Genomic DNA, 8657 nt, shown 5'->3' with positions numbered 1-8657 from the left:
CTTCTAAGTCTTGTACGAGGGTTGCCTCGTCCTTGGTTTTGACCACTATGTCATCCATATAGGCTTCCATATTTCTATGTAACTGGGGCTCAAAACCAATTTGAACCGCCCTTGCGAATGTCAAGCCAGCACTCTTCAACCCGAAAGGCATCCGTAAAAAGCAATACGTACCACATGGGGTGATGAATGCTGTCTTCACTTCGTCTTCCTTTGCCATGAAGATCTGGTGGTAGCCCGAGTAGGCGTCGAGGAATGATAACATCGCACCCGGCCGTGGAGTCAACAATCTGGTCAATGCGCAGCAACGGGAAGGGGTCCTTAGGACAAGCCTTATTGATATCTATGTAATCAATACACATCCTCCACTTCCCGTTTGCCTTGCGCACCACCACTGGATTGGTCAACCACGTTGGATGGAGCACTCCTCTCACCAAGCCTGCCGCTTCCAACTTCCTGATCTCCTCTATGATGAATTCCTACCGTTCCAAAGCTTGCTTCCTGACCTTCTGTCTGATGGGTCGCGCATGGGAACAGACAGCGAGATGGTGCTCAATCACTTCTCTGGGAACGCCGGGGATGTCGGATGCTTGCCATACAAACACATCAACATTCGCCTGTAGGAAAGTGATGAGCGCGCTTTCCTATTTGCTGTTGAGGGTGGAGCTTATGGTGAAAGCCCCTCCGGAGCCATCCTCCTTGATGGACAACCTCTTGGTCTCTGGTGGTGCAACTCTCAATTTCTTGCTCTTGCCGGTGGAGTTCTCTGGCACGTCCTCGATGGTAGCACAACACTCTGAAGAGGTGCGCTTGCCGGAGTGGGTGCGAGAGGTCTTGCCGGTCTTCTTATTGCCTCCCGGGGCTTCAGTGGCAGGAGCAAGTGCCTTGGCGACAGCTGCCGCAACTGCTTCTCGGTAGAGTTGGTCAGTGCAGATCAGCGCGTCCTTCTTGTCAGAGGGGACGGTGATGATGGTCATCGGCCCAGGCATCTTCAGCGTGTTGTAGGCATAGTGCGCCGCCGCCATGAACTTGGCTAGTGCCGGGCGGCCGAGGATCCCGTTGTAGGGCAAGGGGATCTCGACTACATCGAAGACAATCCTCTCCATCCTGTAGTTCAACTCGCCTCCAAACGTCACAGGCAATGTGACCTTCCCCTTCAGCTGGCTCCTTCCCGGGTTGACCCCTTGAAACGTGCCTGTTTCCTAGAGGTCTCCATCAGGAATTTGCAGCCTTTTGATCACAACAGGTGAGATCAAGTTCAGACCGGCCCCGCCATCAACCAGCATCTTGTTCACCTCGAGGTTGTGTATCGTTGGTGAGACCAACAACGACAAACACCCGACCACAATTGTGCGGTCAGGGTGGTCCTCGGCATCAAAGATGAGGGGTGTGCTGGACCACTTCAGTGGCTTTTGAGTGTCGAACGAGGGCTCCGCTGCTGTGATCTCACGCGCGCACTGTTTGAGCTGGCGGTGAGAAGTATGCAGCGAGGTGCCACCATCGACGCACATGGCCCCCGTAGCCTTCTGTAACTCATGCTCACCGGACTCGCTATCCTCGTCATGATCATCGTGTTCCTGCTTCTTGTCGCGGCCCCGAGCGGGCCTCTCTTCCTGGTTATCCTTGCCGCGGCGACCTCCTTGGCCGCCATGCTTCTTGCCGGGGCATTCAGTGCCATCTTGGCCCTTCTCCTTGTCCCAACTCTCATACTCAGCTTTTTGCTTTTCAGCAAGCAGCTCGACTTGTCGCAGTTCTGGAGGTCATGGCCTTTGGTGCGGTGGATCTTGCAGTACCGCTTGTCGGAGCCCCCTGGCTTGTCGGCAGCCGCTAAGGCCCGCCAAGCGGCGCACCCGACAATCTCCTTGCCGGGGTTGTCTGCCTTGGCCTTCTTGGCGGCGCCGGTGTCGTCGGATCCCTCGAGAGCAAGCACGGTCTTGCCCTTGCGCTTCCTGTTGCGACGCCAACCCTTCTTCGTCGGGGCGGCGGTGTCTTCGTCGGTAGAGTCAGTTTCCGCGCTGACGTCTTCTCCTGGGTACTTCCTCCCCTCTTCTGCCCGAGCGCATCTATCGGCCAGAACGTAAAGTTCGGCCACATCCTTGACCTTGTTCATTTCCAGCTCTTCATGCATCTTGCGGTTGCGCACATTCTGATGGAATGCGCTGATCACGGTGGCAGGGTGAACATCTGGGATGTTGTATTGCACTCGGCTGAACCTCTGTATGTACTTGCGCGGGTTTTCACCTTCCTTCTGGGGAATGATATGCAAATCACTCTCCTGGCCATGAGCTTGGTGGCCTCCAGTGAAGGCACCAACGAACTCATGACACAGGTCCGACCAAGAAGAAATGGAATCCGCCTGCAAGTGCGTCAACCAAGACATGATATTGGGTTTCAGGGCCAACGGGAAGTAATTGGCAAGCACCTTATCGTCGCGAGCCCCAGCGGCTTGCATCGCGATGGTGTAGATGCTGAGGAACTGCGACGGGTGAGTCTTGCCATTGTATTTCTCGCCAACATCAGGCTTCAACGTGCGGTGGGACGGCCACTGGAACTGCCGAAGCTCACGGGTAAAGGCAGGGCAACCCACCTCGTAAGGTAGGCCGCCGAAGCCTCCTGGTGCTGGGCGGTCCATGGCGGGCCTTGCTCGCCTATCTGACTTGTGGCATGTATTGCGCCGGCGCTCGACGGTGGTTCGAGTGTCTTCATGCGCTCGCTCCTGAAGAACCCGGCGTTGGTCGCAGTGGGTCCGTGGGTCAGACGACGCTATGGAAATGTTATCACAAGCGTCATCCCAACGGACGGACACCCGTGGTGGCTGGCGTGGAGGAGAGTGCATCGTGGCCGCGGCGCCTCCGGCCCCTCCACCGCTGGCGTGCAGCGGTTCGATGGAGCGCCGGCATGAGGGCCCCGTCGGCCGAGGCTCGTCTTTGTTGGCGATGCCGACGAGGATCTGGATAGTGGCTCTCCACTCACCGAGCTTCTCCACAGCAGGAGGGAAGTCGAGGAGCAGCTGCGCGCGCGCCAAAGCTTCTGCTAGCGTGTGTGGCGGCGAAAGCTGCGTGGAACGTGGCGCACTTCGAATTCTAACCACGTTAGAAGGAGCTCTATCATGGCCTGGTGGCCGTGTGCCATTTTCGCCAGCACTTCGGCGGGCATGCTGGCCTCCTTTGTCCCGCAAATGACGCACAAGACTCTTCCCATGGCGGTGTCCAGGGTCACCGGCGTGGTGACGCTGCTTGTTGCGCACAACCTGGGAAGAGCGCGCTGTGGGCACCGGGGTGGGCGTCTTGGAGGTCACGCGCCGCCCGTGGGTGGCACGGCGACGCCCTCGGAGGGTCCCGCGCCGCTTGCAGGGGCCCCACGCCGCCTGCAGGGGCCCCAGCTCCATCTCTGGATTTTGCGGCGTGCGGCCCATCGCCTTGCGCACGAACGACGCCGCTCGCTAGGCTCTGACTGCCAGAGCGATGTTGGTGCTCGCGGGCCGCGCCTCGGATCCTGTCCGTGACTGGCCCGCCGCTCGCCCGCACCGGCACAGGCCGTCCGGCTCCCGGAGAACCGACCGCTGTGGCCTTCTTCTTCTTGGGAGCCATGGCGATGAAGAACCGCTAGGCTGACTGCCAGACCAGATTTTCACGACTGCCCCCCCTACCTAGCGCGCCAGATATGGTGGTGGAAACAACACCTACGGGGTCACTGGGATCCCTTCTATGGTTCGCGCGCGAGGTTGTGCAAAGAGCGGGTCTGACAGGAAGCACACGGATCGTTTACCCAGGTTCGGGCCACGAAGATGCATAATACCCTTATCCTACTTTGGTGGATGTATTTGAGTGTTCTTGTGTTTTTGAGCTAGCTACGGGGTGCAACTTGCCCAAAAGAGCCGAACCGCCCTCCTGGTCGCCTCGGGCCTCCTTTTATAGGAAAAAAGGGGTTGCCACAATGGCACACATGAGGTGGAAAGGTCTACAGTCGATAAGCCTATCCTCTGGGACTATCGAAAAAATGCATTTAATGTGCTGCCGACGTGCCCCCCTTGCTTTATCGGGGACGCCTGGGAAGCACGTCCCAGCCGTCACCGCCTCTCCTGGCCTCGACACGCGTCCGAGCTGATGAGGCATCGCGGTGCCATGTTGGCTGGCTGCTGCACTGGCGCGGTGGTGGAGCCTTCATGAAGGGTTGCATGCCACCACACAGGTGCTTGCTGAGTCGGTGTAGAGGCCGCCCGTCGCCACACAGGTGCCTGCCCAGCTGGTTGAGCTTGTAGCTGCTTGGGGATGGTGGTGGAGTCTTGGCTGGGGCGGGCTTGGCAGTGGCCCTGCTGATGCCCTCGGCAAGGGTCTTGCCGGGGGCCCGGCAAGGGTATAGCCATGGCGTTGCAGTCGTCCCCGGCAAGGGTCTTGCCCGGGGTCTTGTGGATTTCCTCGGCTAGGATCCTGCCGAGGGTCACCGTCTTCTGGTCCTCATCTGATCTCGCAGGTTTTATGATCTTGACGAAGATTTGCATGCCACCACAGAGGCGCCTCCCGAGTCTTGGTTCCAATGTAGTTGATTGGGTTGGAGCCTGTGGGCTCAAGGGTGGCTTGCTCCGCTGGCATCAGGCAAGTTGCCCCGGCAAGGCTCTTGCCGGGGCTGCGGAGGCTGCCTCAGCAAGGATCTTGCCGAGGGAGTCCACCTCGCCCTCTTGCTCTCCTGCGTTTCTGGTCTTGGCGTTGCCTTGGTTGTCTCGTGCTTCGGCTTCTCTCCGGCTTCCCTCCTCTACCCTGCTAAGTGTGGCCGTGGCACGCGGCTCTGACTGCCCGTGCACAAGTAAAGGGGTCAAAAGAAGAGCCCCTACTTTTGTACACCAACACAACCACTACTATAGGATGCCGCTAACGCGACACTACGATAAGAGACCCTTTGACGGAACTGTGTACGATGCCATAATCACAAACGGTGGTGTAAAAACCCGTCAAAAAAGGTGCAGAACATTTGCATTGGAGGATGCATCAAACACGGTTCAGATTTTAGTTGCGTGTGCGATCCAGGGCATACAGTTCAGCTCAATTAACTGTTTGCAATGAGGAGGAACAAAAGAAATGGGCATCCAGATGAAGGTGTGTGCGATATACAACATACGGTTCACTCGGATGAACTGTTTGTGATTAGGCAACACAAAAGAAATGGTTAGCCAGATCAAGGGGTGTGCAATATACGGCATGCGGTTCACTCGGATGAACTGTTAGCGTTGAGGCATGAGAACAGAAACGGTTCAACTTAACAAGATGTGTGTGATATCCGGCAAACAGGTTTGTAATCGGAAATGTGTGCGAAGACCGATAACAACACAGACGATTACTGCTAACAAGCCGTGTGTGTTGTGAGCAAACGGTTGCTGGTATACAATTGTGAGTGGTTGATGAAAACATCACCGACGGGTTCCATTGTTTAGTCCATGTGCGATGCGATTTTCTTTGTCCGCACAACATCTATGCTTTGTCTACAGAGCATCAACATATCTCTACTCCTAATGGAGGAGTCCGTACGTTGTTTCGTTCGTTCGCTCACCCCCACCCTCCCTCGATCGATACCTCCACCAGATCCCATCCCCATCGATTTTTTATCTCCGCTGAAAAACCGGTACACATCAAACCAAGGAGAGAAAACCCACGCTTTCCTAATCAAATCTGATTTTTTTATCTCCACTGAAAAACGGTAGGCATCATCCTAGGGAGAAAAAACCCATGCTTTCCTAATCAGATCAATATATACTTCCATGCTTTTCCTATAATCAAATCAAATCCGATTTGTTTCATTTGTTTCATTCGCCTCCCCTTCGTCCGTCCATGTAGCGATAAAAGGAAACAAACTCAAAAAAAACCCGAAAAACAATATTTGGCAGTGATTACATCCTAAAACAGCAGGCACAAGATATGGAAGCAATCACGTCCTAACAACCCCGCAAAAAAGAAATAATCAGGCTGATTTACTTCCTAAAACAGCAGACACAAGGTATGGACAAGAATCACCGATTATCGTAGAGTATATCATTGCCAAAGAAACAGGATAATCTCCTCAAATATCTCCGTCATATTGAGGTTGTTATTTAAGTACGTACTATTTGTTACGGGCTTGGTCATTCAAGGACACCCCTGAATCAAGCGCTCCCCATCAAGCACAACACAACGACAGATCATTGGGAGATCACACGAGGTCACCTGTTGTGGCAATCACGAGTTTATTGTCACCTACGCCTGTTGTGGTCCTAAAGGACGAGTTCGTACGTCGTTCGTTCGTTCGTCCGCCCCTAAGGCCTCGCTCGATCCACCCCCACCGATTTTCCTCCTTCTCTTTTTCATGTGGTTTATTTTCATCCGTCACGGTTTTATTTTCCCTGAACCAAAGAGGCGATAGCTTAGGAGTCAGGAGCCCAGCCCGCACACCCCTCTCTCTCGCCTCAGCAACGGAGGCACGCAACACGGACGCACTGCACCGATCCCAAGATGCACTAGGGCTGGCCCGCCACTGATGGCGATGGCTATCAAATGGCAACTACGGCGACGTTGACGCGCTTTATCCCCCACCGCTGCCGCCTCCTGAGCGGCCGAGATCCCGAGCGTGGTGAGCTCCCTTCCCTTCCCCACTTCCTCGCTACCATGCCCATCCCTACCCCCGTTCCGTTCCCAAGGCAACGGCCCCACGGTCCCTCTAACCTAGGATTGTCGACCTGATCTGTCGGCGTGCACATGACGATGGTGGTGCCGGTCTCAATCGCCCTGATTTGGTTTGACTGAGAATCATCGATGTGTGGGCGACAAGCAGATTTCCTTGGATGTCTCCATGCCACGCTACCGTGCTCGATTTCATTCACAGGCTTCAGGAAATATTTGTGGTAAGAATCGAACTCATGTACTGTTTTCTTTTATGTTTTACCACTTTTTTGATGCAATCACAGGAACAGACTTGTACAGTGTACTGCTATATGTTTACATCACGTGCTATATTATTAAACTGTGGTTTCTCTTTGTTCAGTTAGTTCTTATGAAACAGAAACACTTACTTTCTCATGTGTCAATTTTCTTGAGGTCAAGCAAGCGGGATGCTCTTCCTCCATGCATGCACATGTTCTGCATTATGGGTTCTTTGGTCTCCTGCTAAGTACATTTGGTGCTCTTTGACGCTCATGTGTTCCTTTGGCTAGCTTTCAGATGAAGACTGAATGCACGTGCAAGTACGATCAGGAAGCAATCGAGGAATATACGAGACTATTTCTGCAATTGTTGTCCCTAGCTCCCTAACTCCGTTGAGTCGATAACCATATTATCCTGTGATGTAAGCTGGCTTATGATCTTTGGACAGATTTGGGTCTCCTTAACTCTGATTTCCTGGTATCCATTCTTTATGACCCTCATTGCCACAACAAATGAATTTTTGTTCATATTTGTCATCCAGATGGGTTAAGGAAGACAAGGTAGTGCACTTCCAGATGTTTGTCCTCCTCTCCAAGACGATGTCAGTTTGGTTATGCATGCGGAATGTTTTCTTGATGTCATGCATATTACAAAGGCTTCTATGGATCTTGAAGCTTTTGCTTGTATCATCTATTAGATATTTTTTCTGAACTCTCTATGTTATCCCTCTTTGCACTGACCTATAATTTTTGTTTGAGCAGGGACAGTGCAGCGAACACGAGCAAATAAATTGGTAGAAGGTGCAGACGACTATCTGAACCAAGGCTTGTGTAATATGTAAAGTGAGTGACAGATGCAGTATCTAGCTCTTTGATAAGTATTGGGATGTAGGTAGGACACATCTAATCTGAATTGAAATATGGATGGCGTGAATAGTCTGTATGTTCGATTTTCGATCGAATGTTGAATTATTATCAACTAGATCTACCTCCACCGACATTACTAGCTCCTCCTTGAATACCAACTATCGGAAAGAGAGCAATGATACTGTGATTGTACTGTTTTATGCCAGGTGTTAAAGAATACTATTTGCAATCAGTTAGCGACGAACTGACGGTGCATTATATTGTATAGAAGTTCTTTTGATCCTGAAAAGCCAATTGTGCATTTATTGTTCTGTACCTAATTTGGCCCTCCCGAATCTCTATATACTACCCCCTCCATTCCTAAATGTATGTCTTTTTAGATATTTCAATATGAACTACATACGAATGTATGTAGACATAGTTTAGAGTGTAGATTCACTCATTTTGCTACGAATGTAGTCTATATTGAAATCTCTAAAAAAACTTATATTTGGGAACGGAGGGAGTACATATACATATGATAGTTATGTCAAGTACTTTTTTAGTCTCCGCTTTTGTAAATCTTGTGACTTAACAATGCCAGCTTACTAGACAATGCGAAGGAAGCCCAGAATTGTGATTCAGTGGATATATTGTTGTTGCATGTGCCTTGAATGCAAATTTAATTATGAGGGATTCAAGGGCTAGGTAGCATGCTTCTACTTGACTGAATTTAAGTAGGAGAGTTGAGCGGTTGGTAGGGGACTTCTCGGCGGTCCGTGGGGAAGTACGGTGTGAAGGAGAGAGGGCACCATTGCGAAGGTGAGGTGGGCATTATCCGGTTTTAAATAAGAGGACTCCAGCGAGAAATGCCTTGCTACACAGGGAAACGTCCAACAGGAAATGGGAAGGGTGCATCATGGGGTGT

At 52.2% G+C, this 8657-nt stretch overlaps 1 long non-coding RNA gene across 2 annotated transcripts; it reads left to right on the top strand.

The window, feature by feature from the left end:
- The first annotated feature begins 6374 nt into the window (after positions 1-6374).
- Positions 6375-7950, top strand: LOC125555901 (uncharacterized). 2 transcript variants are annotated; one of them, XR_015603291.1, is made up of 2 exons: positions 6375-6865; positions 7065-7950. It is a non-coding gene; the product is annotated as an uncharacterized LOC125555901 (long non-coding RNA). The 2 variants fall into 2 exon arrangements; XR_007304944.2 differs by having other exon boundaries at positions 7059-7950.
- Positions 7951-8657: the final 707 nt, after the last annotated feature.

Source organism: Triticum urartu, chromosome 5A (genome assembly GCF_056163025.1).
Source record: "Triticum urartu cultivar PI428250 chromosome 5A, HENAU_Tu73, whole genome shotgun sequence".
NCBI classification, from domain to species: Eukaryota; Viridiplantae; Streptophyta; class Magnoliopsida; order Poales; family Poaceae; genus Triticum; species Triticum urartu.
The sequence above is the reverse complement of the archived record's forward strand: the minus strand, read 5'-3'. Positions and strand labels throughout refer to the sequence as shown.